At 34.6% G+C, this 14,718-nt stretch overlaps 1 protein-coding gene across 12 annotated transcripts in view; it reads left to right on the forward strand.

The window, feature by feature from the left end:
- FUT8 (fucosyltransferase 8) overlaps positions 1–14,718 on the forward strand; it is a 311,102-nt gene that overhangs the window by 2,151 nt on the left and 294,233 nt on the right. The window lies entirely within an intron of this gene.

Raw genomic sequence — 14,718 nt, forward strand, 5'->3', positions numbered from 1 at the left:
GGAGAAAGGCACGAAGAGGTGTTTTCTTCTATCCATGTTTGAATTAATTTACAGTTGACTTAAGCCAACTCAAGAAGGCGAACCTAGGAAATTCAGAATCTCCAGTAATAACCCCAAACTTCAAGGTAACGCAGAACAAATTTCAACAAAAGTTTTCTATCAGTTTAGAATTAAGCTCATCAGGGGTAACTGACCGAACTTTAACTTGGCTGTCTTTAGAAACTGTAGGCAAGGTTTCATTGCAGTTTTTTTTTTTTTCTTGTTACTCCTGGGGTTAAGTGTATATTTATTTTCTTGATTAAATTTAAATTTCATGTTTTTGACGCATAATTCTTTTAAAGGGTGCATTATATAGAAAACATTTTAGGAGAGAAATTAAACATAACAGTGCTGTACTGAAATAATAGAGTAAGTTGTATTCTCCCTTCTCTGAAATAACCTAAAAAAAAAACCCTAAACGTATGCTAAATGATAAGGTCTTGTACATTGCTAACCTTATGAGATATACCATGAAATGTGTATAGAAAGTCTTAATTGCTCCATATGAAAATACAGTATTAGGGTAGTAAGGATAAGGTGGGCATTCAAACATTTGAATTTGTTATTTTACAGTTTAGTATGTAGAAATGTAGAGAGTTAAAAATGAATAGGCTGTAAGGAACATAGAAGATGGTTGGAGACCTGGATTTTCCTTTTGTTGCTTTTATAAATTGAGAATTGTACTTGAAGAGCTGAACAGCTGGAATGAAACTTGCATGGATTGCAGAAACATGCAAAAATGTATCTTTGATCAAGTAGTGAGTTAACATGAGTATATTGTGGTTTATTAGGATAGTGATTCAAAATAATTCCCATAAAATATAGCACTATATATATTGTTTAGGATGTTCTTAAAGAGTCACTTGAAGTTATTTTCCTACAGGTCAGTTCTGTTTGAGATGTATGGACTTAAAAAATAATTCTGATTACATTATGCAGTGTTTGATTTCAGTTTTAATTAGTTATTTTAAGGTACTGGAATTTTCTTAAAAGAGGTGAATTTTGAAATTTGCTAGTGGTTTGGAAAAACTTGTGTTGTTGTTTATTTTTTTAAGTACAGTTATATTAGTAGGTTGGTCTGGAGGGGGAGCTAGTGCCAAAGCAAAGAAAGCATAGCTTAATATGTGTTTGAACTTTTAAAATGCCCAAACCCTGATTTTTATGACCTGAAGGAACATAAATTTTTAATTAAAAGAGTAAAGGAATTGATATGGGCATATATCTGTATATAGTTATTTGTGGAATATATATGTATATTATATATACATTATATATAATACATATATACATATATACATATAATACATATATACATATATACATATAATACATATATAATATATGTATTATATATAATGTATATAATATATATACATGTATTATATATATAGTATTACAAATTAAATCTTTTCATGATCTGAAATAATGGAAAGTAGATGCTTCAGGTTTATTGAATTTCTCATTTAAAATCTCAGAAAATATGCCCCATAATGTAGAATGTGTGATAGTAAGTTTCTTAATCTTCTTGTGCATTGCATCAGAGGGGAAATATATCTTAATCCTTTGTGCAAGTTGTATGTTCATAAATTTTTTCTTTATAATATCTATAGTCCTAAAATTTCAAAAATCAAGTAGAGTCTTATATAGACGAATATATTGACTGGGTAATTAGTAAGCTAAATGTTTATTAAGAGTAGAGATAATTTCATTAAGAAATGGACCCTTCAGACATCTGGAAAGCAGGATCCCAAGGTCACCTCTTAATCTCTGTCTTCTGTAATATAGCGCAGTGAGTCCAGTGGCTTTACCAAATTGAACTTGTGCCTTTGACTATAAAGCAATTATTTTTTGGTTTATGGTGCTTTATTTAGATGTCACAACTGTAATAAGTTAGATATGTTATTTTACTTCTCACAGTACACATATTCATATTCAAGGCTAGAAATTGATAATGTATGTATTAAAATCATTAGAATATTTTTTTTTCTGGAAATAGTGGCTGGGCTGTTTGTTCTCCATTGTTTTCCATTATGTAAATTGAATCTCAATGCTGATAAAGTAAAAAAAATAGATTCTTTGAAAGGAATGGCCATACCTGTGAGATGTATGGTAGTGAGATGTTTACCACTTTGAAGGGGTTTATGCTATAAATTAAACAGTGTTTTATAAGACATGCCAGACTATTTTTATGTATTTTTTTCCAGTTCTTAAGTGGTTATTTTTGATTTACTATAAACTGCATTACTAAATCTCCTGGTTTAATTAAATGGTAAATCCACACATTTCATATTATAGAACACTTATAAAAGAGTTTCCATTTTACAATCATAAGAATAAATATAAAAAATGTAATTTTTTAAAACTTAAAAATAAAGCACAACTAAGATTGTAAACAATTCTGAAACTACAAGTATTAATATTAATACATGCGTCAGTACTGGTTCTGTTGGTACTCTTCAGATGAGATACTAACTTCCAAGCTTCTACAGTCAGTGGTATAGTAGGTGTAGCCTTTAAAGGACCAGTACAAGATTTCCTTTGGTTACCTTCTTAATGAGTCTGTAGTTTATATTTCTGTACCATAAAGTATATAGTTTCTTTTTGGCAGTTTGAGTTGTTATTAAATTGTAGTTTGCTATAATAAGACAAACAGGCCTAAAAGTAAAAGATATTTACAATTGATTTTTAAAAAACCATTTTAAAATTCCCAACAGAAGACTATTGTATGGGGATGAGTATGCATTTAAGATACATTTTTTAAGGTATTAGGCTCCTCTCAACCTTCCTTTCTCTCTATATTCTACTCTGCAGTCTACATCCCCTCTTACTCAACCTCCCTCCATATCCCACAATTTTCTCTTTGAAATGATTAGGGATCAGACCAATAAAACGAATGATATCACTCACTTGGCATAGGGTTATTCTTCCTTGATTAAATAAATGACTTTATATCAATATCTACAATATTCTAAACATGTAACTCATATAAACTTTACTTTCTATTAAAAAAATTTTTTTTAATGTTTATTTTTGAGAGAGACAGAGAGTGAGTGGGGGAGGACAGAGAGAGAGGGAGACACAATATCCAAAGTAGGTTTCAGGCTCTGAGCTGTCAGCAGAGCCAGACGCAGGGCTTGAACCTAGAAACCATGAGATCATGACCTGAGCCAAAGTCAGATGCTTAACTTGACTGAGCCACCCAGGCACCCAATGTACATTTTACTGTTAATGGGAGAACACATAGGGCCCATGAGATCATGCTATGTATTTCAGTATAAGTTACTCATATTTGTTACAGAAAGTAGAGCTATATGGTTAATTTCATTTAAGTTTTTATTTTTGAATTTCATTTTTAAAAAATGTTTATTTTTGTGAGGCAGCCAGAGAGCATGAGAGAGCGTGAGTGGGGGAGGGGCAGAGACTGCCTTTCAACCCACTCAACCATCCAGTACCTCTCACTTAAGTTTTCTTTTAAAAAGACTTTAATTACCAAAACCCAATACCTCACTCATCGGCTGCTTTTAAAAAATATCTTTTTCTGGGGCTCCTGGGTTGCTCAGTCAGTTAAGTGGCCGACTTTGGCTTAGGTCATGATCTCATCGTTCCTGAATTTGAGCCCCACATCGGGTTCTGCACTGACTGTGGAGCAGTCTGCTTGGGATTCTCTCTCTCTCTTTCTCAAAATAAGTAAGTAAACTTAAAAAAATATGCATCTTTTCGTGATAGTTTTTTTTTTTTTTTTTTTTTTTTGGTGGTCAGAAAATGACATGTGAAGAGGAAATATGTCTCAGGTTTTTAAAAAAATTGACAAATTTTACCAATATAAGGCTAGTGCTGATGTGGTTCAAACTTGTCTTTGCTATTACTCTCTTCTCTTTTATATTGGTTCTATAGTATAGCCTCCTCATTGAAGCACTGAAATAAAGCTTGAAAATCACTATTGAAATGCCTCCTATGTTTTTTGTATCTTGGAACTGGGTTTTTCAAATGTATCTTAGCAGTGGGATAAACTGAATAAATATGACTCAACATACTTATTTTATGATCAGACTTAGCATTTTTACTTGTCACAGTCTTGATGACTGGTTAATGTAAATAAAGTTCACAGTATAAAATAAATAATAAAATGCTAATATCAATTGTGGATGTAAATGGGAAATTAAACTGATGTTTATTTTATAGAATCTGAGTTATGAGAAATATTACATGATACGAACTTTAAATGTAACTTTCTGATTATAAATGAATAAAAGTAACATAAAAACGGGAGAGTCTTCTGTTTGATTTACTACAAACATACAACTAAAATGAACCTGTTTTATGTTTGTATAAATTTTTTTATTCAATTGACTGTTAATGAACCATGAATGAGTTTTAAATTTTTAATAATTTTGTGGCTGGTTATTTATATTATAATATCCCTTAAATGAGATATGAAATTCCATTAATACCTGGAGCCAAAATAATTTGCCTGTGGTAAAAAAGGTATTTACAAACCATCAAACTATAAAAGCATAGCAATGTTATTAAATGACTAAGTCATCACTCCATAAGCTAGTTTTAAAAATCATGTGTGTAATTTTTAAAATATAATTGATCATAATATCGTGATTGGTAAAATATAATTGATCAAAATATAATTTGTAGCTTCTATATTATACATTGTTTCAGATTTTAGCTGTGTTTGGGGCAGTCAGTGAAGGGAGGGAGATTGAGAGAGTCAAGAGGATCTTACTGGTTGATGAGCCTGCTTTGTTTGGAGGTGAGGGGGATTTCTTCTTCAGTTTTTCTTTCTCCCTCCATTTCCTTCTTTTCTCTGTCATCCTTCCTCTCCCAGTAGTGGGAGGGAGTTGACCATCCTTATAGGATTTTCTTTTTTCTTATAGAGTTCATACAAAGAACATTTCCTGATAAAACATTAGCTTTTATGTTACAATAGATTTATTATAATGATTTCATTTCCTTTGAGGCAATAGGCAAGAGACTTAGAACTTTAGTTGGGGCAGGGTTTAATATGATTTATTAAAAATGATTTTGTAACTCCATATAAAAAGGGATATGGGGTTGTTGGTTCATTGTTAAGGGTGCTGTATCAGTCACATTATTGTTCTGCTTAATATTTAATATATCATAAACCCCTCTTCCAGTTTCCTGCAATGTATTTTCATGTCTCCTCTGTTGTCTTCATCTGTGGAGTATCTGTTTACAAGGAATTGGTTTTTAGAATATCTCTTCAACTTCTTTGTGTGCCCTCATTGCAGTAATAAAAATGTAAAAAAAAAAATATATTGTGTCCCTTGAAGAGGACTAACAAACTAAAATGAACAGCACCGTTCTCCATTCATGGGAGTACTGTTAGCAAGTTTAAGCCAGTTACTGTGAAAAGGTCACAGGGAGAAAGTGTGTTTCATAATTCGGGCCCCAATCATTTGGGATCTGATTGATTAAGTTTCTCTAACACATGGGATTGTACCTGAAAGAGATATATATTCAGTTGAGATTGTGTTACATTTTTCATGTCTTGAGTTCTTTGAATAACTACTTAATTCATTCAGTTACCAAATGTCAAAAGATTGTAATTTTGAGAAACCTACTCTTTAAAATTAAGAGCTTAAGCTAGGGTAAATATTTTGCTCTCTTTTTATAAGTTGCAGATTTTTCTTTCTCTTTTAGGAAGTTTGGTGAAACTCTATGGCTTAGGAAGGTGGTAATTGAAATTCTTGAGGCCAAAAAGTCTTTCCTTAGCCTTAGTAAACTGAACCCCAGCAGAATGGGAAATGTAGGTTTACTAAGTAATTTTGACTGTTTCCTCTGACATAATTACAGATATCTAGGTCTCCGTTAATTAAAAGTCTGTTTATTTATAAGGTTCAAAGAGTGGTACTTCTCATAGGTGTAAAGCATTAACTGTTATGAGAGAGATACAACTTATTTTTAATTTGTAAGTAAAGAATAGGCTGTCAGTGCTGAATAAGCTGAAGACATGTATGCCTAATTAGGATGCACAAATAATAAACTAAAGAAACTTGCTAATATACAATTAAAAATGACTCCTCTAAATAAAAAGACTATTAGTGTTTACATTATAATGGCCCAAAGATGTCTGAAAATGAAATCACTAAAGAATTCTGTTTTGGAGCAATTTGTCAGACCAGATAACAGTCTGTTATCCTTTAAACTGTCTGCAGAGGCTTATTTACATCAGTGCTGGTCCTACCTAAAGGGAAATAATGATCAATAACCAAAGTGTTTTCACGGGAATTTTATGCACATTTCCTATGTGTATATTTGTGCACTTCTTGTTACTTTGTTTCCATGGAAAATGTAAGGTTGGAAAATAAGGTACCCAGGTTTTGGAAATTCTGAAGGGAAAAGGATCTCAAGTTTGGAAAAAAAGCTGTTCTTTCTGGTGTGTTTTACTGATACTTTTGATAGTGATAATTTCCTGAGACTTGTATGGACTTAAAGCCAAATCTGAGTTCTTTAACTTATTTTTTGAATAGCTTTATTGAAATATAAATTATGTCTCATAAAATTCACAGTTTAAGTTTTAATAAATTTATACAGTTGTATAACAATTACCACAATTTAATTTTAGAAAGCTTTCATCCGCCAGAAAGCTTCCCCATGCCCACTTTCCCGATTCCTGCTTCTATCCCGCAGCCCTAGGCAGCCACTGATAGGCTTTTGTTTCTATAGTTTTGCCACTTCTAGAAATTTGATGTTAATGGAATCATACACTATGTAGTCTTTTGTGTCTGGCTCCTTTCTTTTAATATAATCCTGTTTAGTCATTTGAATGAATGGTTAAAGTAGAAAAGCTTTGAACTTGAAATCAGGAGACTTGGATATGAGTGTTGGCTTTGCCACCAAATGTGTAAACTTGGGTAAGCCACCTGTTGCCTCTGCCTCTGCTGCTTTTTCCATAAAATCAAATTATTTTGATTTTCTTCTATTCCAGTTTTTACAGCTGGGTAGACATTCACTGACCTTTTCCTAGAATGTACCTTAACTCTTCCCCTTAAATATAGTCACTTTATTTTATTTTATTTTATTTTTCAATCAGAAATGAAGCTTATGGTCTAATATATGTGAGTCAACAATGGAAGAATTTGGGACTGTCTTGAAGAAACAAGCCAGCTGATTAAACTTTTTCTTGAGCATTTCTTAGTTCAGGTGTATAACTTTGAGAATAGGGACAATGATAAATGCTGAGTTAATAATAAATATCTTTGAAGAGCAGAAGGTAAAGTTGAATAATCCTCAGAAGTAGAGCTTTAAAATGGATTGAAGCTTATGAATGTAAGAAAAAGACTATGCTTTAAATAAATGTTTTTGTTTTGAGAGTAGAATGTGGTGTGGAGAGATTTTAGTTAAGTTTAAGATGACTTAGGCTCAAGGCAGCTGTGTGAGATTAGACTGTTTTTTTTAAGAACCAATGGAAATGTATAGCTACCATTGGGAAGACTGTCCTAGGGCTCATGAACAGGCAAAGCTGACAGGTAATATTCAGGTGACAAACTAAGGAAAAAATACACATATAGGGAATTAAAATTAGTGCTGTATGTGTGTAAATGTATATGTTTGTAACAGGAGTAGACAACTGACTGAGTAGGCTAGCATCAGGTATATGCCAGAGGGGTAATGGACATTTTCACTATAGTATGCAAAAAGATAGGGCATTGAATAACAACTAGCTAAATTTAAAAATGAGAGTGCTATAACTACTTTGAATATTGAATAATTTGACTCTTAGAAACCATCAGAGCTGCTTATATTATCTATAATAGTAGGAACTGTGGCTGTAAAATGATCGCATTTTTATTTTTACCCAACTTACTAGAATGTATGAGTGGTAACCCACGGAGCAGACAGTGTGGAGGAGGGGAATATAGTCATAAATATATTTTAGTGATGGTGTCATTATAGCAGCATAAAATTTCTTGCATGTTTTATTTTTTAATTTTTTTTTAACGTTTATTTATTTTTGAGACAGAGAGACAGATTATGAACGGGGGAGGGTCAGAGAGAGAGAGGGAGACACAGAATCTGAAACAGGCTCCGGGCTCTGAGCTGTCAGCACAGAGCCCGACGCGGGGGTCGATCTCACAGACTGTGAGATCATGACCTGAGCTGAAGTCGGACTCTCAACTGACTGAGCCACCCAGGCGCCCCTTGTTGCATGTTTTATAGTCATAGTTTTTGTTCATGAGTGGTATTTCTAATTTAGATAAACCACCTTAAGATAACCAGAAATATCCCCAATGTGAAACCTGTATTTAATAAATGAAGATTTGTCACTTTGACAATAATAAAGAGATTATGTTAAGACTTTAAAGGAGTTATAAAAGTTGAATCCCATAGCTTTTTATGCAATGGCAGCATTCTAGGAGTAAGTATGAGAGCTTTATTTTTTTTCTTAAAAGTTTTTAAAAAAATGTTTATTTATTTTGAGAGAGAGAGAGAGAGAGAGAGAGAATGCATGCACATGAGCAGCGGAGGGGCAGAGAGAGGGAGAGAGAGAAAGAATCCCAAGCAAGCTTGTGCTGCCAGCACAGAGTTGGATATGGGGCTCAAACTATAAGATCATGACCTGAGCCAAAGCAAGAGTCCCACACTTAACTGACTGAACCACCCAGGTGCCCCAAGTATGAGAGCTTTCTAAAGTGACTATTTTATGGCAACCATATTCTTTTAAATATATGCCATACCATATTTATTTTTAAATGTTTCACAGAATTTGTAATATGTATAAAGTATCTGAATATGAGTTATGTAATTGGAAAATTTTGGGGGTAAAGGAAAAGAGACACATTTCTATAACTTTTGGAGCTTCAAAATATTAAAGGTCATATTTTCTCAGGAAATTTTATTGTTTTAAATATTTTTGTTTTTTAAAAGTTTATTTATTTTGAGAGAGAGAGAGAGAACCCCAAGCAGGCTCCTTGTGGTCAGTGTGCAGAGCCCCACGGGGGGCTTGAACTCATGAAACCCTGAGATCATAACCTGAGCTGAAATCCAGAGTGGGGTGCTTAACTGACTGCTACCCAGGCACCCTGGGAATTTTTACTATTATTATTTTTTAATTAAAAAGTTTTTTAAAAATGTTTTACTTATGAGAGAGAGAGAGAGAGAGAGAGAGAGAGAGAGAGAGAGAGAACTAGTGGGGGAGGGGCAAAGTGAGAGAGGGACACAGAATTGGAAGCAGGCTCCAGGCTCTGAGTTGACAGCACAGAGCCGGACGCAGGGCTTGAACTCACAAACTGTGAGATCATGACCTAAGCCAAAGTTGGAGGCTTTACTGACTGAGCCATCCAGGTGCCCAGGAATTTTTATTTTTAATCATAGTAATAAATGAGCAGCTGTCAAAAGATAAAGCCAGTTTTAAGTTTAGATTCCTGTTCTCTATATATCACATACTTGATTTTAAGAAAATAGACTACTTAAGGATTTCTTAAATAATCAAATACTGCTTGGATATTTAAGCAAAGCATCAGAGCAAGACTAGAAAACATTGAAGCAATAAAAATGATTAATTTAAAAGTTTTGTAACATAGTAAAGAAAAAAATGCAGTAATATACAATGGAAAAGAAGATATACAGAAAGAACATCATTACCTCACATCAGACATAGGCTGTCTTTACAATGAATACCAGTCAAATCAAATAGGCTACAGAATTTGTGCCCTTCTACTAGGCAGGTGGAAATGAGATGAACAATTAATTATAGGGTGTGCACCAGAATACCCACTTACATTGTTTGGCAAGTCTTTTCTAATTGACTTCCTACAGGGGCTTTTTCAGACCTTTTCCTACTCTCTTTCTAGCCCCTGATTCTAGCCTGCTCTAAGACTTTGTAGGTTGTTTTCAATTAACTGTTTTTTTTTTGAAAAGAGTAGCAAGATTAAGGCCGTCAAACAATCTTCGTCAGCTTTGCTTTTCTTTATCTCTAAATTGTTTAATTTCTCTTCTTCTCTACCATTTAGTGTTAGGGATGTGTCTTTAGGCTTTCATGACTACTTCTTTTATCTCTTCTATTGGAATATATGGGTTCATTAGTTAACTCTTATTATATTTATTTGAATCTCCCCTAACATCTTCAATGGCCTAAAAAAAAAATCAACCCAAAAAACATCTTTTCTTATTTTTTTCTTCTCTTTCCCCCTCCTTTTTTTATGTTATCCATCAGCCCAAAAGAAAAAGCAACATGTATATTGTTTATATTTTGCTACCTTCTTTTTCACTAAAGCTGTTCTCTCTGTTATTACCAGTGACCTGAATTGCCAAATGGGGACTTTTTTTCAGTTTTAATGCTTGTTTTTTTAATTCTCCAGATTCCTTCTCCCTTCTTATAACTTTGTAGTCCTTCCAGCTCTCCTATATATTGTAGCCACTCTTCTTTTCATTCACAGGGCCAACTTGTTTCCTGAGTATTTGCTTTATGTATTTTTCTACATCTAGCTTCTTTTCCTTGGAATACTACCTGGTCTGTTGGCTTCAGTGAGTACCTCTTTCAGGTGACTCCTGTACTGTAAGTTCCCAAACTCCCAATTTCCAGCTGGAGAGTTCCACCTGTTTGTCATGCCATCAAGCTCAACATACTCAAATTTGAATTTTCTCTCATTTTCTTTCTTCTAAAATGTAGTTTTATTTCTAACTTTCCTTTCTCTATTAAATAGGCCTATTCCTCCATTGCCCAAACTTGAACTCTGAGTCATCTGTGAGTTCCCCATCAGATCCATTCAGTTGTTAAATTGGGAATTCTGTTACTACAGTGTTTCTCTATTTCATCTGCTCTTTTCTGTTTCATTTTTTACTAGAGAAATTTTTACTGCAGAAGTTTCTTATTACCACTAACATATAAATAATTGTAATTTGGTAATTGCTATGATAGAGAGGAGGCAGAGGCAGCAAGCAGTTCTATTAGTGTATGTTACGTGGAGTAGGCTGTATTGAAAGGAGGTGACATTTAGGCTTAGTATCAAAGAATAAGTAGGGGCATTCCAGGCAGACAAGCTGAAGAAAGACTTATTAGAAGTTTATCATATGTTGTCAACCTATAAGACTTTTTGCTTTAATCCTTATTGCATGTGTGTATGTTTCCAATGGGCATATGCAATTGCCTTTCTTCAAATACTGATGAACATAAGTGAATGAATGATGTAAAGCCAGAATGATACAAAGTAACATACCTTTATTACCTACCTTTGAATGAGTTGGGGGCGCCTGGGTGGCTCAGTCGGTTAAGCGTCTCTTTGTTTGGTTGAGACTCAGATCATGATCTCATGGTTCATGGGTTTGAACCTGCATTGGGCTCTGTGCTGATGGCATGAAGCCTGCTTGGGATTCTGTCTTCCTTTCTTTTTGTCCCTCCCCTGCTTGTTCCTCTCTCTATCTCTCAAAAATAAAGAAACATTAAAAAAAAAAAAAAAAAAAAGAGGGGCGCCTGGGTGGCGCAGTCGGTTAAGCGTCCGACTTCAGCCAGGTCACGATCTCGCGGTCCGTGAGTTCGAGCCCCGCGTCGGGCTCTGGGCTGATGGCTCAGAGCCTGGAGCCTGTTTCCGATTCTGTGTGTCCCTCTTTCTCTGCCCCTCCCCTGTTCATGCTCTGTCTCTCTCTGTCCCAAAAATAAATAAACGTTGAAAAAAAAAAAAAAGAAAAAAGAATGAATAGAGTGGTAAAATGTCAAGTGGTGAAAAGTAAGCACTACCTGGATTGAAGACTTCAAATCTGACTAAACTTTACATTAAAAGCTGTCTGTAAGGTTCCTGGTACTTGGAATGTAAATCTTTAGTGGATGTCTGTTTTCAGTCTACATATACCTCTATTTTTTATTTCTATCTCTTTACAGCAGGGCTAGGTAATATTTATATATTAACAGCCACCAATATTGAAAATAAATTAACTGAAGGCCACAGCAGGTAAAGAGATAATTTACTGTTTTTATTCTCTTAGAGAAACAAATTATTTTGTGCTTTTAAAACCCTAGATGGCTCAGTCGGTTGAGGGTCTGACTTCAGTTCAGGTCATGATCTTACAGTGTGTGAGTTCGAGCCTTGCATTGGGCTCACTGCTGTCAGTACAGAGCCTGCTTCAGATCCTCTCTGCCCCTTCCCCACTTGTGCTGTCTCTCTCTCTCTCTCAAAACAAACAAACGAACGAACAAACAAACAAAACCAAAAAACCTTGGGGCACCTGGTGGCCCAGTTGGTTAAGCATCCGACTTTGGCTCAGGTCATGATCTTGGAGTTTTGAGTTCGAGCCCCGCGTTGGGCTCTGTGCTAAAGCTCAGAGCCTCGAGCCTGGTTTGGATTCTTTGTCTCCCTCTCTTTCTGCCCCTCCCCTGCTGTGGCCTGTCTCTTTCTCTTCTCAAAAATGAATAAACATTAAAAAAAAAAGAAACCTTAAAAAACATAAAATCGGAAGCATTAAAACCAATAGTTCTAAATTGGCCTAAAAAAGTAACTTGCTGTCTTTGTAAGTGGAAAGCAGAGATGGAGCAGTCCAAGAACAAACAGATCCAGGAATTTAAATGATGTCTTCAGGATACTCTCCATTTCTTGAGTTTACTTCTTTCTGTATGTTGGTCTTATTTTCTGTTAATGTTAGAAGTCTTTCATGGCAGAGACGCACGGTCCTCAGATCACTGAGAGCTTATGGTGAAGAACTAAGAACTTTGTGAAGGAAGGCCTCTGATGGGGTCCATCCTTGGGCTGATCACTGTGGGGAATTATCATTAGCATTATCATCAGAACCACATAAAATGGGGGAAGGTCAGTTCCCTAAAGGATGGGAGTGCTAGTTAGTAGAGAAATGGGTGGAAGGAATGTGAAGTAGGCAAAAACAATTTATAGTCATTGTAGAGGAGGAAGAAAGAAAGGTAGTAGACAGAGAGACATGTGTACATAGGAGAGAGAAATGGGTAAAGAAAGGAAAGGGGACTAGTATCAGTTGAGAATGTGGTAAGCCTTGTTTTAAGCATTTTACATTTTATCTCTATAGCTGATTAGGGGAAGCTGTATTATCTCCAGAGCATAACCATTTCTAGAACTAATAATTTTATTTTATTTTATTTTATTTATTTTTTATTTTTTTATTTTTATTTTTTAATTTTTTTTTTTCAACGTTTATTTATTTTTGGGACAGAGAGAGACAGAGCATGAACGGGGGAGGGGCAGAGAGAGAGGGAGACACAGAATCGGAAACAGGCTCCAGGCTCCGAGCCATCAGCCCAGAGCCTGACGCGGGGCTCGAACTCCCGGACCGCGAGATCGTGACCTGGCTGAAGTCGGACGCTCAACCGACTGCGCCACCCAGGCGCCCCTAGAACTAATAATTTTAAAAAACCTTTTCATTCTTTTTTTTTTTATTTGACATACTTCCTTTATTTTTTCATGAATTAAATTTTCTTTTAATTTGTAAATTTACATGCAGTAAAATTTATATTTTGTGATATACCATTCTATGTGTTTTGACGTAGGTGTAGAATGTGTATCCACCACCACTTGGTAATTAATCCAGACACAGAGTTCCTTTTGCCCCTTTGTAATTAGCGTCTCCCCACCCATCTCCAACCTTGTGGTAAATCCTGATCTGTTCTCCATGGCTGTTGTTTTGCTTTTACCAGAATGTCATGTAAGTAGAATCATAATTGTCTAGACTTTTGGGTCAGCCTCTTTCACTTGGAACATGCCTTTGAAATTCATTCTTGTTGTTGCATGTATCAGTAATTTATTCTTTTTCATTGCTAAGTAATAATCCATAGTATGAATGTACCATCGTTTGTTTATTTATCCATCTGTTGAAAAATGTTTGAGTTATTTCTAGTTTTTGGCAACTATGAATAAAACTGCTGTAAACATTTGAGAATTGCTTTTTATATGAACGTAAACTTTCATTTCACTTGGGTAAATACCCAGGAGTCACATGGTAAGTATATGTTTAATTTTGTAGGTAACTCCCAAACTCTTTTTCAAAGTGGCTATACCATTTTGAATTCCCACCAGCAATATATGAGAATTCCAGTTGCTGTTCATCCTTGTTAGCACTTGGTATTGGTCAGGTTTTTTGTTTTTGTTTTTGTTTTTACAGGTTTTTTGTGTTGTTTTGATTTCAACTCTTTTAATAGGTGTATATCACTGTGGTCTTAAATTATACTTTCCTGATGGTTAATGATGCTGGGTATTTTTTATGTGCTTTAAAATACCTTTCTTTAAAAAAAATACCTTTCTTTAACATTCTGAGAATACTTATCTGCTTTTTAAAAAATGATTGCAGTGATTTTGAAAACAGAACATTAAATGGCCTTGACAAGGCTTTTGATAAGCATTTATTTGGGTTATAGCTGGTACATTGCACAACCCAGAGGACAGCATTCACATAAAAAAAAAAAGGCTCTCTGGAGTTGTGCAATGCAGCAGTGTTGGCTATATATTTACAGCCATTATCTAGAATTATCGGTGATTAAGTTTCATGGAAAATCTGAGTACTATCAAATGATGCCTTTAAAAATCATTTTTCAGTGTTTCTCTGAAATGAAATTTTGTTCAGTAGCAGGTTCTAAAGAAATGCCCTACAGGCAGTATGTCTAATGGATCAGTCTTGGGAGACAGAAAGGCCTATTTCAGATACTCAACTCTGCCATTTACTGCATGAATGACCTTGGGCATCTTATCTAAT

Source organism: Prionailurus bengalensis, chromosome B3, assembly GCF_016509475.1.
Source record: "Prionailurus bengalensis isolate Pbe53 chromosome B3, Fcat_Pben_1.1_paternal_pri, whole genome shotgun sequence".
NCBI lineage: Eukaryota > Metazoa > Chordata > Mammalia > Carnivora > Felidae > Prionailurus > Prionailurus bengalensis.